This window comes from Solanum verrucosum, unplaced genomic scaffold (assembly GCF_900185275.1).
Source record: "Solanum verrucosum unplaced genomic scaffold, falcon-dt-bn FXZP01000202.1, whole genome shotgun sequence".
Lineage (NCBI taxonomy): Eukaryota > Viridiplantae > Streptophyta > Magnoliopsida > Solanales > Solanaceae > Solanum > Solanum verrucosum.
In genome coordinates, this window is record NW_026020248.1 from 360,049 (window position 1) to 375,580 (window position 15,532).

Below are 15,532 nucleotides of genomic sequence, written 5' to 3' on the forward strand. Positions count from 1 at the left end.
AAGCCTTCTTAGTAATGTACTCGAACTCCAACAGATTAATTGGTCAACTCTACTTCTTCTGGAGTTTCCAAATCTAGAGGTTTGTTAAGTCTTTTATTCTGTACAGTTGATGAGTAGGATGGGGTCCTATCCTGGCCAAGTGTAGAGGTTTGCAAACTGATGATTGTATAATTGTTTGTTATCAGTTGTGTTAGCCTGATTACTTTTGTACTATCAACATGATGACCTTGTTTCCCTTTATATGTATTTATTGTGATTAGAAATGTCATGGTGGAATCGATATCACTATAAACACCATGATGATCTTGTCAACCGCATAAGGATGTGTATTTTGTATTGTGAAATATTGGGTTAGGTGAATTACTATTGTTTCAAGATTATCTGATTATGGCCTTGCCGTCCAAGGACTTCAAGTAAGTCAAGATGTATACTTATTTGTATTTATTGGGTGTATGTGGCATGCATGCGCCAGTAGCCTACACGTTCAGTTGGGTTGCCTCAGGGTTAAGGGTGGCACCAAATGTTGGATTGATATTTAGATTGAAGGCATGATAGACTAATTTATGGAGATATGAGGTGAGTTGTTTCTTAGAGGTTTCGATGCCTTTTAGTATGCAATAAGAAATAAGATGAGTCCATGTATTTTTGAGATATGATTGTATGGAGAGTTGATTATGCATTGTATCACCTTGTGATGTGCCTTGTCGAACTTTTTGAGTTTTACGATTTTCGATAGTCCATTTTAGAGGAATCTCTGTCAAAATTTTGCCACAATCCTAAGACTCAGCCCCAAGAAGATGATTATTCATTCGAGGATAAATGGTTTTAATGGGGGGAAGGACGTAACATCCGAGGTTATCTATTGCCATCTGTCTCAGTCTTATGATTCTAAATTTGAGAGTTTTATTATAATACCTCCACATTCAGAAACACCCCATTAAATTAGAATTTGATAAAAATATATTTTCTATTGGCTTCCCAAAAATGCCTTCATAATTTTAAAAAATTATTTAGTTAGGATATATAAGTGTATGTATCAATTTTATAAGATTTTTATAATTTATTAATATTTTAATGGATTACATTATTTCTTCATATGTACAACAACTAATATATATTTGAGAAAAGACATAAAGTCAACATTGAAGTTGACCTGAATTTTTAAAAAGACATTAACTTTACAACCGTCCTATTACCCCACTAAACAATTATGATCTGATAAATTTATATCATTTTTCGATCAGCCCAGATTTTAAGAAGCAAGTGTGTTCACACACCAATCATTACATGACACGTGTTAATTTAATTAAAAATATATTTTTTTGTTGAACACCTCTCCCTTTTTTTTCCTTCTTCTTCTCTAATCAAATTCTTTAGTTCAGTGATTTTTTATAAGAAAGAAATCATACTATTTTCTAGACTTTATTGAATTATTGATAACAAAACTAATTGTTTTTCTAAGAAAATTAAAAAATTTGAAGGTATCATCAAATACTCATTTTCATCTAACTTCAAAATTAGAAATGATAATTTTAAAAGAATCAATGAATTTTCCAAAAATTGAAAGAATTTGGTTGAAATCGGATAAAAAAAAACTATTTGATACCTCCTAATCATCTTGAAATCTAATGGGTTTATTCAATTGTTCGAAATGTAAGAAAATATTTAGATAAAGTTTTAAAATTAAGAGAGTAAAACTAATAATAGTAAAAAAAAAAAGTGAAGTTGTGGTCAAATGGTGACATTGAAAGTGAGAAGCTTCAATGGAGATGACAATGAATTTTTGAAGAAGTAAGAAGAACGAAAGAGAAAAACTAATAAGGAATAAAATAATAAGAAAATATATTTTATAATAAAATACTTGTAAAAATAAAATTATATTAGTTATTTTAGGTTGCTCACTCTCTTTGAGTTAAGGTGGACAAAAATGATGTAATAATTTCAATTCAAGATTGTTTAGTGAGTTAATAGGACGCCCACATAGTTAAAGAGTCTTTTTGAAAATTCGAGACAAGTTCAGGTATCACTTTATGTCTTTTCTCTATATATTTACTTTACTTTACTTTACTACCTATATAGAAAGGAAAATTGAGCTGCTTGTTTACCTTGGGCTATGGGTTATTTTAGGAGTTTCCTTTAGTGTTTGCATTGTTGTGCTTGTACATTTATGCTTTTAAAAATGCACTTCTATTTCAAAGTTGTTAACTATTCCATTCTGTAGTAAAGTTAGAATTGTGGGTCTCAAAATTCCTATAGCCTCTTGGGACCCACTTAAACTTTATAGTCCACTTATATTACATAGTATAGTTAAAGAAGACGTTCATTTTGTTATTAAATCAAGATCGGAATAATATAATTATAGAGAGAAGAATACAAGAAATGTAGATACGAAGAGAGAACTTTTCTTCTTATTCAAATGTGTATTCCAAATGGTGAGTGATATCTCTATTTATAGTGTTGATATATCACTCTTAAAGGTCACCAAACTAGTAGATACATAGTTATCCCTTATGGTTCTTATCACCTTGGAAGCACCCATACATGAATCTATTTATTCTTGAATAAATCTAATGGAAAATTCAGTGGGACAAAACCTCGGTCAAGAAAAAAAAAGTGCAACGTGTATTATACTCCTCCTGATCAAAACATCACTTAATTTCTTATGATGATGTCATCGAATCTTATATACCAACTTCTCAAATATTGACAGTGTCTTTCTGATCAAATCATATCCACGAAGTTGTTGCATGATTGAACTAATTTCTAATATATCATTTTACGATTTCATGGACATGAAATGAGGCTTTGAGCTTAGCCGAATACATTCTTGAAAATCACTCTATTCGTGACCTCGTTGATGCAAGTAAATTGCTCATTCAACTTATTCATAGCAACAATCATCTTTTGGACACTTTCATTTGCAGTTGATTATCTTCGTACATTGTGGTTGGTATATTCTTTTTCAAAGAAAAATCACACATTTTCTGAATATGGTGTGTCATTGATCTCAACCAAACGCGCTCTCGACTTGCTTCATAGAGGGCTATTATTTTGCATGGTTTGAAGAAGTGATTATCAATGTTTGCTTCATTGATTGCCAAAATATTATTGTGCCTCCACATGTAAACAAATAGCGTGTTTGAGACCAAGCTTTATGTGGATCAGATAAATATTCTGCATTTGCGTAACCAATCAATTTTGACTTGAATTCATCGGAATAGAATAAACCCATGTCTATGGTCCCTCGAAGATATTCAAGTATGTGTTTAACACCATTTCAAAGTCTTTTTGTTGGAGAGAAACTGAATCTTTCCAGTAAATTTACTGCAAAATAGATATATCTAGTATTGTTAGCAAGATGCATTAGTACCCCGATTGCACTAAGATATGGAGTTTCATCACCAAGAAGCTTTTCATCCTTCTTTTGAGATAAAAATGAATCTTTATTTATGTCAAGCGATCTCATAATCATTGGGGTACTCAATGAATGTGATTTATCCATATAAAATTGCATCAAAACTTTTCTGTATGTTGATTGAATGGCCAAATATTTCATTCGTCAAATTTAATATGTAGGTCAAGATATTTTAGATTCCATTCTCAAACACTCAACAGCTTTTGAAAGCTCTTTATGAGTGTTAATAATGTTCAAGTTATCAACATACACAACTATTATAACAAATTCAGATCCTGACCTTTTCATATAAATGCAACGACAATTAGGGTCATTCTTTTCGTACTCTTTTCTTCCTTGATTATTTCAATCCATATAAGGATTCTTGAAGCTTTATTTAAAAAGTTTCTTTCAAATTTTTATATGTTTCCTTGATTGCTTCAAGGATTTTCATATAACCTTCAGCATTGTCTAGCTAGACATGATAATTATTCATTATATGCATTCAAGTTTTCATATATTGCCAGATCAAAACAAATCTCATTGCATCCACCATAGGAGAAAACATCTCCAATAATGTCAGAATTTTTGCGACAAACCTTTATGTCCCAAGGCATATGTCGTACTTGATATCTTACGGTTATACCATTGCATAATAATTTATTTTTACCCCACTGACATTATACCTTGATTTATAGACCATCAATTCAAAACATTGTTTTTCTAAGTGAAACAAAATATACTGGAATTATCCATTTTATTTGGCCAATCATTTATTTGTCCACTATATGACAGATTTAAATTCAAAATCCTCGTAACAATTTATATCATTGAGTGCTACTTCATATCAAAAATACCGTCGACGGTTATTTGATATTGATTCCAATATGACATAACTTATCGAGATCTCTTCATTTTTCAGGTACTTGAACTTTTTATTGTGGTGCTCTTTTATAGCACTTGCTTCATTATCATGACCAAATTGATCATTTGCTCCTCTCCTTCTTCAAGAAATTTTACATTTGGAACCAATTGGTCTATTAAACTTCAGGAGCATCATAGATTCTGTCCTTCAAGGACTTCTCATTGGAGCATTTGCAGCTGAATTATATCATAGGGTCAGTAAATTCATCTGGCAATTGATTTGGAACATTATGCAAATGATTTATCACTTGAACTTCAAGTTCACATTTTCTTTTAACGAGGATCTAGATAATTCATAATTAAACCTCACACATAATTTTCAGTTGTCAATCATCTCTCCCCCTAATGTTAGAAAATCTAACATTCATCCCAACCTTATTTGGGAATTCATATTTGTGCGTGGTGAAGCAACTAAAATCATAATTGCACATTCAACATTTTAGATGAAAATTATTTGGTTCCTGACCCTGAATCAATTTTGATAGGGGATGAAACGACCCCAAAAAAGCCCGAAAATGTGCTTCGGAAACACCTATAATTGTAATTTCCATATATCTCAAAATCCGTGCATCATTTCGGAAATTCGACTTCATATTCTTATTCAGGGGGTCAAATTGAGTGGGAAATGAGTCTAACCCGAATTTTAGAACAACCGTATCAAAATTCGAAAATCGCAAAAAATGCGATTTTGAGGGTCAACTTTAAAGGGGCATATCTCTCAGCACACAAGGAACTGGAAGGAGCTCAAACTATCAAAATTAAAGCTTTGTGAGTTAGCTTTCCAACGCAATTTGTTTCGCCTCATTCCGAGTTAGGATGAAGGAGTTATAACCATTTTCGTAAAACCTCGCCGGCAGAAAAGTGCCATTTCCAGTAAGCCGAAACACTGTTCACCCGCCCCATTAATTTTTCTAAGTGTTGGACAATTTTTTTTCCAAAAGGGCATATGATATTCCCTATATATCATTAGTTCATTCCAAGTCTCTAAAACATTTCTCAAACATCCAAAAACTCTCTCTAAACCCTCTCCAAAATTCCACCAAGATCATCAACCAAATTCAAGGATCCCAAGCTTTAATTCCGGATTCAAGATTCAATCTCAAGCAATTCTCCATTCCAATCTTCATCAAGAATTCTCCAAAGTTGAGGTATGTGGATTGATTGTGGAAACCTTCCTTTCCACAAGTCCAACCATTTATCCTCTATTTTACTTCAAGTTTATGGGTCCTTATGATCATTTATGAACTCTTGAATTATGGAATTATTACTACACATCCTATTATGGTCTATTTTTGTATATTATCATGAAATGGAATGATTATATGATGTTTATGGTTTTCATGCCTCCATGATCAAATTATGAAGGTTGTTATATATGTATATATATATGTATGTTGTTGGTGGGCTGTTTTATATGGATTTTGAAATTGGTTGGACTTAGTACTCTTGAAACACATGATTTTATTTACATGAACAAGTAGCCCACCATATGTTTGATAAAATGCCATTTATAGAATTCTTATGAAATGGAAGGTCCAATGTACGTCCTATGAGTCGGATGATTATATAAGTATTGAAATGATGATGAAATGGATACATGTATATGATTTTCTCTATATAGTGTGTGAGTCGACCAAGCCTAGCTCGGGGGGTTGTAGGCCCGGGTAACCGTATCAAGGGGTTGGTACCTTGGTTGCCTAGTACGGGGGGTAGTAGGCCCGTATAACCGTATCGAGGGGTTTGTACCTTGGTTGCCTAGTACGGGGGGTAGTAGGCCCGTATAACCATATCGAGGGGTTGGTACCTTGGTCCCTAGCTCGGGGGGTGGTAGGCCCGGGTAACCACATTGAGGGGTTTGTACCTCTTTCGCCTCTCCAAGGGGGTGGTAGGCCTTGGAAATACTATATTGATGGTCACTCACCACACATGTACTACGTCCCACTAAATATGATTTTTATGTAAGCGTCATTATATACATCATTTCATTTATGTACTATCTATCGGGTATGATTATGCATTTTTCCTATGATGTCCATCTATTGTAGCATTGCATTGCATCCCACATACTTAGTACATTCAAACGTACTAACGCATACTCTATGCCTACATGATGTCACCATGTAGGGACCGGAGCACCGCTTGACCATCCTCCTCCGCGTGGCTAATACGATTTCCTATCAAGGTTATTGGTGAGTCCTCCATTCCGGGGACGTTGCTCATGATCTTTTGCTATGTATAAGACTTTTCTTTTTAGTTATGTTTTGACTATGAGGGTGAGCCCGGTAGTTTGTCTTGGCCCCCGCTAAGTACTCATGTTTAGAGGTGGTGTTGGACAAGTTGTGTATTATGCTTGAGCTTGACTCATCTATGGTATTTATGTACCATTTCTTCTTCTTTTTCTCTTGCTCCCTTAGTCCCGATTTCCCCCTTTGATTATGCTTATTGCTTATGGTCATTTTAATTGCTTCCGCGACCAAGGATGTGTAATGATACGCTATGAGGCTTGTTTGGGGTTCCTTCGGGTTCCCCATTCGCCGGTCACGTCTAGGCCCTAGGCTTGGGTCGTGACAGGGGACCTTTGCTTTCTTGATGCGTACAAGCGTCGTTACATGTTAAATAAATTCATCTCATACCAAATTTCTTTTTGGGAGATTTGTTCTCATGATTAATGGTTTAGCTATAATTGGAGACATACAATTTCTGTAAACCAACCAACATTATCAGTATAATTTCATAGTTTGGAACTGTGCTCTTAATTTAACAATTTGAGCAAACAACCTTACAAACACCAATTTGTAAGTTAACAACAAAGCACATGTAATCATCGCATAGATGCATCTATCATATAGTTGCAAATGATCCACATGGCAGGTGAATGGGTCCATATTCACCTTTTTATATGTTCCAAATAATTTCAGGGAATACAATCTCAACCTTAGTTGGTACAATGATAATTTTATTATGAGAATAAGCAACACAAGAGAATTCTTAAAGAATATTTTATTTCTTCAGTATATAACTATGTGAATTCTCAATTATTTTTTCATCATATTTTAATCGAAATGGCCAACCGATCATGCCAACTGATCTTTATTCCAGTACACTTATAGTTTACTTTTGCATGTGATTTCATCAACATGTCCATGTTTATGTGCAACAAACAAGAGGAAAAAATGGCAATCTTTTACATAAATATTTATAACCCGCTTCGGTTGTAGTAATCTGAAGATATTAAATCTTTTCATAATTTATAGTCTCAATATTTCTTTTCAATTCATCCAATATTATTCCTCTGGTAATAACACAACTAGTTAGAGCTTGCAATTAATTTTGTGTACTATCACATATTCCATGACACCATCCATATGGTGAACATCTCCTTCAAGGAGAAAATTATATTATTATTGTCACTGTCAAAATATTACGAGCAAGACATGTTTCTTGCTTTACTTTTATTGTACCATAGGTAAACAACTAATGATAAATTTGTATTTCCCGACAATAATATTATTTTGATCATGGCTACAACCTTTATAGGCAAGAATTATTTCTTTCTTTTGCCCTTTCGGTAGTTCACAATAAACATATCATAATATTTTTGACGTATAAACATACACGACCATTGGTCATTCCTGCCAAATAAAATTTATTTATTTCTCTCAAACCTCTCGTAGAGGTGAGTTGTGGCATATTTCCAACCATACATGAATATGTTCTTATTCAAAAAAAAATTCCTTCATATTTTGACACATTCACTTTAAAGAATAGGCAAACATTCATGATGTTTATTACAAGTCACAATCTCTTCATAAGTTGACCATAACCATTTATACATGTCATACCTTTATATTTGACATAGTTATATGACCCATCTCAACATCACTTTAAAAGATAAAGTGCACTATCACTTTATATTCTTTCATTTACAAACTTATCAAATTAGGTCGCACGATAACCGCGTGTCCAATGACCTTTTATACCATTTTGGTGATAAAATTATTTTCACAATTTGAAGGACTATTTGAAAAACTCATATTATTCTTCCTTTTATAATTACCACAATGATAACTATTATAATTATGTCCCTCCACGCCCTTATTCATACATTCAATCATTTGTCCTCTTTCAGACTTATTATTCATTTCTACCACATTCATACGATAGAATGGAGCAAATCAACTAGCGGGTTTAAAAGTTATCACACATTGCTACCACATTCTTTTCAAGGAATGGAGAAAATTCAATGGGACGACTTTCAAGACTTTTCATCAAAAATATATTATTTTTGCCTTAGTCATCATTTTATCATCACTATGGTACATTGAGACTCAAACTTAATGTCTTATCCATATAAGGCACGTTAAGTCATGATTCTATGAGATTAGAACTCAATTTCTTATCATCATAGTGCATCAAAACTCAAATTGATGTCTTACCCTCTTGGTGCGATAAACTTGAATCTACTGTCTTATCCTCAAATATTTTTTCATTATGTTCATCCGGACTTTACCTGATGTCTTACCTTTTTGGTGCGATGAGACTTGAATCCATCGTCTTACCCTTCAATCAATATCATATATTTTAGTCCAAAAATGAATCAATTTGTGACCAACTCTCCTTACCTTAGGAAGTGCAATAGACCAATCTCAAACTCTTTAAAAATATTACTGCTCAAGAATTATATACATAAGAAAAATAAGTCCCAGTGAAATCTTGATCCAACATGCTTGGACAGTAATATAACAAACATTGCTTCTATCCTTTAGTGATAACTTTTTCTTTCTCCAAACCTTAATACTATTACAGTGACAATCAAAGTGAAAGAAAAGTAGCACATTGTTCAGAGGTAATTTTCCAAACCTAACAATCAGAAAACAGTCCTAAAATAAAAAGGCTATGTAATATCGATATTCATACATAATAATTGAATAAATAACCAATGATAGATTAGAGCAATTAATAATAGCACTTTGATTTATTTATTTTTCTCTTCAAGATGCCTGTTACTGATTACCTGTTTTTGTGATACCGACATCATTTAGCTCAAAATTTCGGAGGAGTGGTTGGCTTAAAACAAGAATATTCGTACTGATAACGTGTTATTAAATCAAACTCAAAATAATATAATTATAGAGAGAAGAATGCAAGAAATGTAGAATATAGAAGAGAGAACTTTTCTTCTTATTCAAGTGTGTATTCCAAATGGTGAGTGATATCTCTATTTATAGTGTTGAGATATCACTCCCAAAAGTCACCAAACTAGTAGATACATAGTTATCCCTTAAGGTTCTTATCACCTTGGAAGCACTCATACATGAATCCAATTAATTTTTGAATAAATCTAATGGATAATCCACACAATGCAATGGATTTATAACACATTTATAATTTTTTCATTTTATTATTTTATTTATTTATTTTCAACAAAATTAAGATAGATTTATTATTTTATTTAATATTAATTTTTTCATTTAAAAACTTTATAAAGTAATGATAGTTAAGTTTAAATTTTAAAAATATAATTAATAAATTTGATTAGTCTTGTAAAAATCAATACTATAATCCTTTTTATGATAGAATAAAGTAAAATTCATTGGAAGCAAAAGAATATAAAAATAAAATAATTTTGTATAAGAAGAATTATATAAGTTAAAACTAGTCTGGCAATGCATTGTGGTTTGTGAGCGGATAGTGGGGTTGCGATTAGAGTGATGGTACATACTACATAGCAATAGCTTCAAGGTAAGGATCTTCTACTTTCAATTCTTTGTTTCTAGCTATGTAAAGAGTTGTTTTACCATTTACCAACGACTTATAATCGCAATTCCTTAGCTTGTAGTAGAGAAGAGTGTGCGGGCATAACTCTTTGTAGAGATGTGATAACTAGTAAAATGTATGTTAAGGCAATTCCCTTTAGTTGAACACATTTTTAGTAAAAGGTACATCGTTTCAGAAGCTAATATGGCATCCTTTTCCGCATCTCATAACATTCTCAAATTAAAGTTTGACTTAATGGCAGGTAAGGGTACAAGTGCTTGCTCATTAATGCTAGACAAACATGGATAAGCTAGGTAATCTTCAATGACACAAATATTCTTTCCATCTCAAACCATCATATCATAGAATCTCCTTTCCGTCGCATCTATGTAAATCACAAATCAACCCAATATCTTACTAAAATCTCTCTTTCCAACAGATTTGGTGTATCTCTTTCAAGCAAACTATTGAAATCAAAACTAAATGGAAAGCATTTAGCTATTTACTCACTTCAATTGATCTTAGAGCTTCAATATAAGATTTAGGTTAGGATTAAGTTGACCACCTGAACACATAAGTTGACTCCATGCTAAATAACTCAAATTCATGGATGAACAACAGTAAAACAGAGCAAGACACAAGACCCACTAAATTAAATCAACACCCAACCCCATAAAAAGAAGAGAAGTTATACCAATGATGTTTTCGGCCATTAATGTGTTGATGATAAACAATAATTTCAACACCCACATCAAATTCAACCCTCAAATGTCAATTACAAGAGTGTTCCAACCCCAAAACTAAGAGAAAGGTAGAAAAAGTCCATTTCTTAATCTCCCAAATTAGAATTAGTAAAAAGTGCAGTATCAAGATTAGAATCGTCATCTATTTTCTCTCCTTTGGGATATTTATAATTTTCCCAAAATTTAATCCGAAATTCCATGCGTGACCTATTCGGCGACATTAGTCGGCCTCGCCGAACACGATTGGCGAATCGTTGTTCTATTCTTCAGGTCGCCTTTTCTTGACTTCAGGCTTTAAGTGTTTTGAACCTCTGTCGGCAAACTCAATTGAGTCAACCTTTTCACATTGGGCGAATCGCCGATTTCCACCTTGTTCACCTAGTTTAGCCCTTATTTTAGCTCAGCAATCTGTCACTTTCGGCGATGAAATGTGCTTGCCTTTTCACATTCGGTGGACCACAAAGTTATTCTTACTTTGCCGACTCGGTTTGGTACTTTATCATTGAACACTGTCAATTTTGGCAGAGATCATGCTATTTGGCGATCCGCCCTTTGAGTTAGGCGATCCTTGGTTGGAATTTTACACTATTTTCAATGTTTTTGGCCTATTTTTCATAGATTCATCCTCGCCTTGTCCTTTAGCCTTCATGGCTACAAAACATCATAATATCATTATATGAGGACATAAATAGGCATTGAGGGCACTAATTGTTGAACTAAAAGGAGTTTGAATGAGTGGAAATCTACCACTCATCAAATATCGAATTTCAACATCTGATAAAATTCTACTTACATAATATACCGGAGATTGCATACATTCGTATTCTCAAATCAAGATAGCACTAATCACGACTTGGAACATGGCCAAGTATAACAAAAGTTGCTCCTCGTTTATTGTCTTTGAGAATAGGGGAGGATTTCAACATAGTTTTTAAGGTCCCTCAAGGGCCAAGGCCTGTTGGCATTTTGGTGTCCATCAAAGTTATTCATTTTTAAAAGAGATAAACTGGGACTTGGGGTGCTATTCCAAAAACCTTGATATGAACCTACCCGGAGCTGTCAGCCCACCAATCAGTCTTTGCATCGCCTTCGTATCTGTGAGAACATTTGGAATCTCCTCAATGGCTTTGATCTTATCCGATTTCACCTAGATTCCCTTGTTCGAAACAAGGAAACTAAGAAACTTACTAAAGCCAACTTTTAAAAACGCTTATCTCTGGGTTGAGCCTCCTATTGTACTTCCTTAAAATGCCAAAGGCCTAAGGTAAGGTTCTTCCTCCATGTGTTTGTCCACTATTAGGAAATTTTAGAGAGAGGGAATGAAAAAATAATTAAATCAAGAGATAAAATGAGTCTACCAAATATGCCTGTTATAAAGTAGATGACTATAACGATAAGCAGTAAATAAATGTATACTCGAAATACTTAACCAGTTCACACCAATAACTGGATGATTGTCAAATTTAGAGAGAGAATGAGAGGATAAATATTGGAGACAAAAAAATGAAGATACATGGTATTTAGAGTTTAAATTAGGATGAAAATGTAATTTAATAAACTTGAGGATTAAAATAAAAAATTAAGGAGGCAGGGGCTGTTTTGGCAGTTGGCAATAGCTATTTTGTCAGAATAAGTCATTGGCAAACCACTAACAAAATAGTATAAATAAAAGAAAATCCAGCAAGACCATGTGATCCGGGACAAAAAATTTAGTCTCGCCCCGTCTCTGGCCTCTCTTAACCACCATTACCACCACCCTTTACCTCAGATCAGGACGGTCAGTCCAGCCCATGAGACAATCTTACACTTTATTAACAATTCCAACATCTTTCATTTTTTACTCTCTTCATTATGGTCATGTTAAATTCTAGTGATCGTCATGGTGACAATTGTGGTAATGCTGGTGAATAATAGTTCAGTTCCTATGTTCTCCATGGAAATCTAAATAATCAAAGTCCGCCTTCTCACCAGGAAGGAAGTACCATACTGTTACCATGTTGCATTAGTTTCAAGTTTCAACCATTGGGAATTATAATATAGCTCCCCACTTCCCAACCCTTACAAAGTTTAGTATTGTTTTTACAAGGTCTAAATATCCTTTTGCAGCTCCCTTCCGCATCAAACACCGTACCAAACAACGAACAATTTTTTTTATATACAAATACTGACTGCATTCTTCAATTGTTGCTTCTCACTTATACTCAAAAAATGAAACATTACTGGTCAAGTACCTTTGACGAGCAAATCCAATCACCTAGTACGTTCATCCACTCTTCAAGGGTAAAATATCACATGGAATTGAGAAACTCACCTACTCTAAAAAAAAACGCCTTAAGCAACCATCTTTACCAAGAGACTCCAACAAATCTGAACACATGGTTACTTCCACAACCTGGATGATAGTGGGGTGACGTCGAATTCCGAGAGAATATTATGAAATTTCAAGCAACTCATTGTCATTTTCTAGTTAGAAGGTATAGATAGGTCAACAAGATAACAACAAATAACCAAAAAGATTGGCTATGTCGTGAAATAGAAGAAAGGAATGGATTAAGCAATGACTTCGGGGATGATGATCAACATTGGGAAAAAAACTATTCAATCAATCTTCATTTTGGGATGAGCAGCAGTGATAGGCCCTTTAATTTTGAACCTTATTGCTAAGGGTGTGTTCAATATGAAGTTCTCCAATTTTCCTATGTTCGGTGGGTCAATATTTCTTAAAACATTTCTCTAGGAGAACAGGTTCCTTAAAAATGAAAAGACAAAAAAATGACTTCCCTAGAGGAAATAGGAAAGCAAGTTTCACAAGTGACATTCCACATTGATTGACCTACACAAGGATATCTGGAGCAGCATTTAAATGATGCGCATACGACACAGCTCACAAGAACAATTAATTATTGATTGACCTGCAAAAGGATATCTGGAGCAGCATGGAAATGATGCACATATGACACAGCTCACAAGAACAATTATTGATTGACCTACACAAGGATATCTGGAGCAGCATGGAAATGATGCACATACGACACAGCTCACAAGAACAATTAACTAGCTCAGTACTAGGGTAAAACAAAACATTCGGAATAGGAAAACAGACTCAACAACGGCTTCTCCCACCACTCCAGTTTGGATTGAAAGGTGACACTGAATAAATTGAAGCTATCATTCCAGAAAACTATTTAACCTATTATGATACAAGATATCAGTTCACCCATTCATCCAATTTTATTATATTTGTGGGATTAAATTGGATTTGTTGTTGTTGTCCAATTTTATGAATTTATGTATTTCCTTTCAACAGATAAGATATATATACTCTCTTTGCACCTTTCCGATGTGGATAAGAAAAGAAGACCCCATGCAATAATAAACATGGCACAATAATCTGACAGCCGATATTACGTCTCTTCTCAGACATCAAAACGGATTTCATACTACATTCACCTGAATAAAAACAAAAGATGCAGATGTTCTCCCTTTGCCTCTCCCCCAGGCTGGATTATCTCTCTTCCCCATTGTCCATCGAAGCATAAAAAGTCTTACCTTCTTTACATGCCCCCTTCCACTCCTCTAGAATCCTAGAGAAAACCTTTCTGCTTATGTTAACTTCCTTTACATATCCCTTCCAATCTAGAATCCTTGAGAAAACCTTTATGCTCATGTTTATGATACTAAACAATTTAAGCTTCTTCCAAATGATATGGGAGGTAAAGGGAAGGCTGCACCTCGGATAAAAACAAAAGATCTAGTTGTTCGCCCTTTATTTCCCCAGGTTCTATAATGCTTCGAACTCTTCAAAAATGTCAACAGGTGCATGTCGGATTCTCCAACAGTAGGGTATTTTTGGAGAATCCGACACAGGTTCGGCATCAAAAGTGAAGAGTTTGCGCAACGTAGCCCTGGTTTTCTCTCATCCCCTTTGTCCACTAAAGCATAAAAGTCTTCACTGGTTACCTTCCCTTCCATTCCTCCTCTTGAATCCTTGAGAAAACCTTTATGTTTATGATATTAAACAATTTAGCGGCTTCAGAATTATATGAGAGGTAAACAGAAGGTTACACCTCGGATAAAAGTCACATCCACATTGAACTCATTGAATATGGTATAAACAATGCAAGAAGTTATCCTGATATACACGAGCACACACCTACATGCATGGAATAATTTTGATAATCAGGCGGACAGCATTAAAAGATTGGCATAACATATCAAACTATACCTTTGTGAACAATCAAAAAAGAATGAAGATAATCTCTACGAGGTTCTAAAGCAGGGCTGGGGGGGTGGGAGTGGGTTCACTTCTACAGTTCTATATGGATTTCATGTACAGCACAATGAACCAGTTTTGTCTCAACTGCTGATACAAACACTTACAAATATGAACAGGAACTCAGATCATCATGAAAAGCAAAACATATTCTGGAGAGGAATTCAAGCTGCCAACACAGAAAGTAAATCAGCATACAATACCATGAGACCTAAATGAGATTTATGTTATATTTAAGGGTAAATGCTCCAGCCATTTGGGCACTCTACTATCTAAGGCAGCCAATTTAGGATGGTAACACATCACCTGCATTGGAGACCCAAGTATGGAGTTGCCAAGTCTGCTCAACGAGGTCATCTAGTGAAAAATATAATGATCTATCAATTAACAAGAAAGCCAACTTAGAAATAAGAAAAATTATGAATAATCAGATCAGTTATT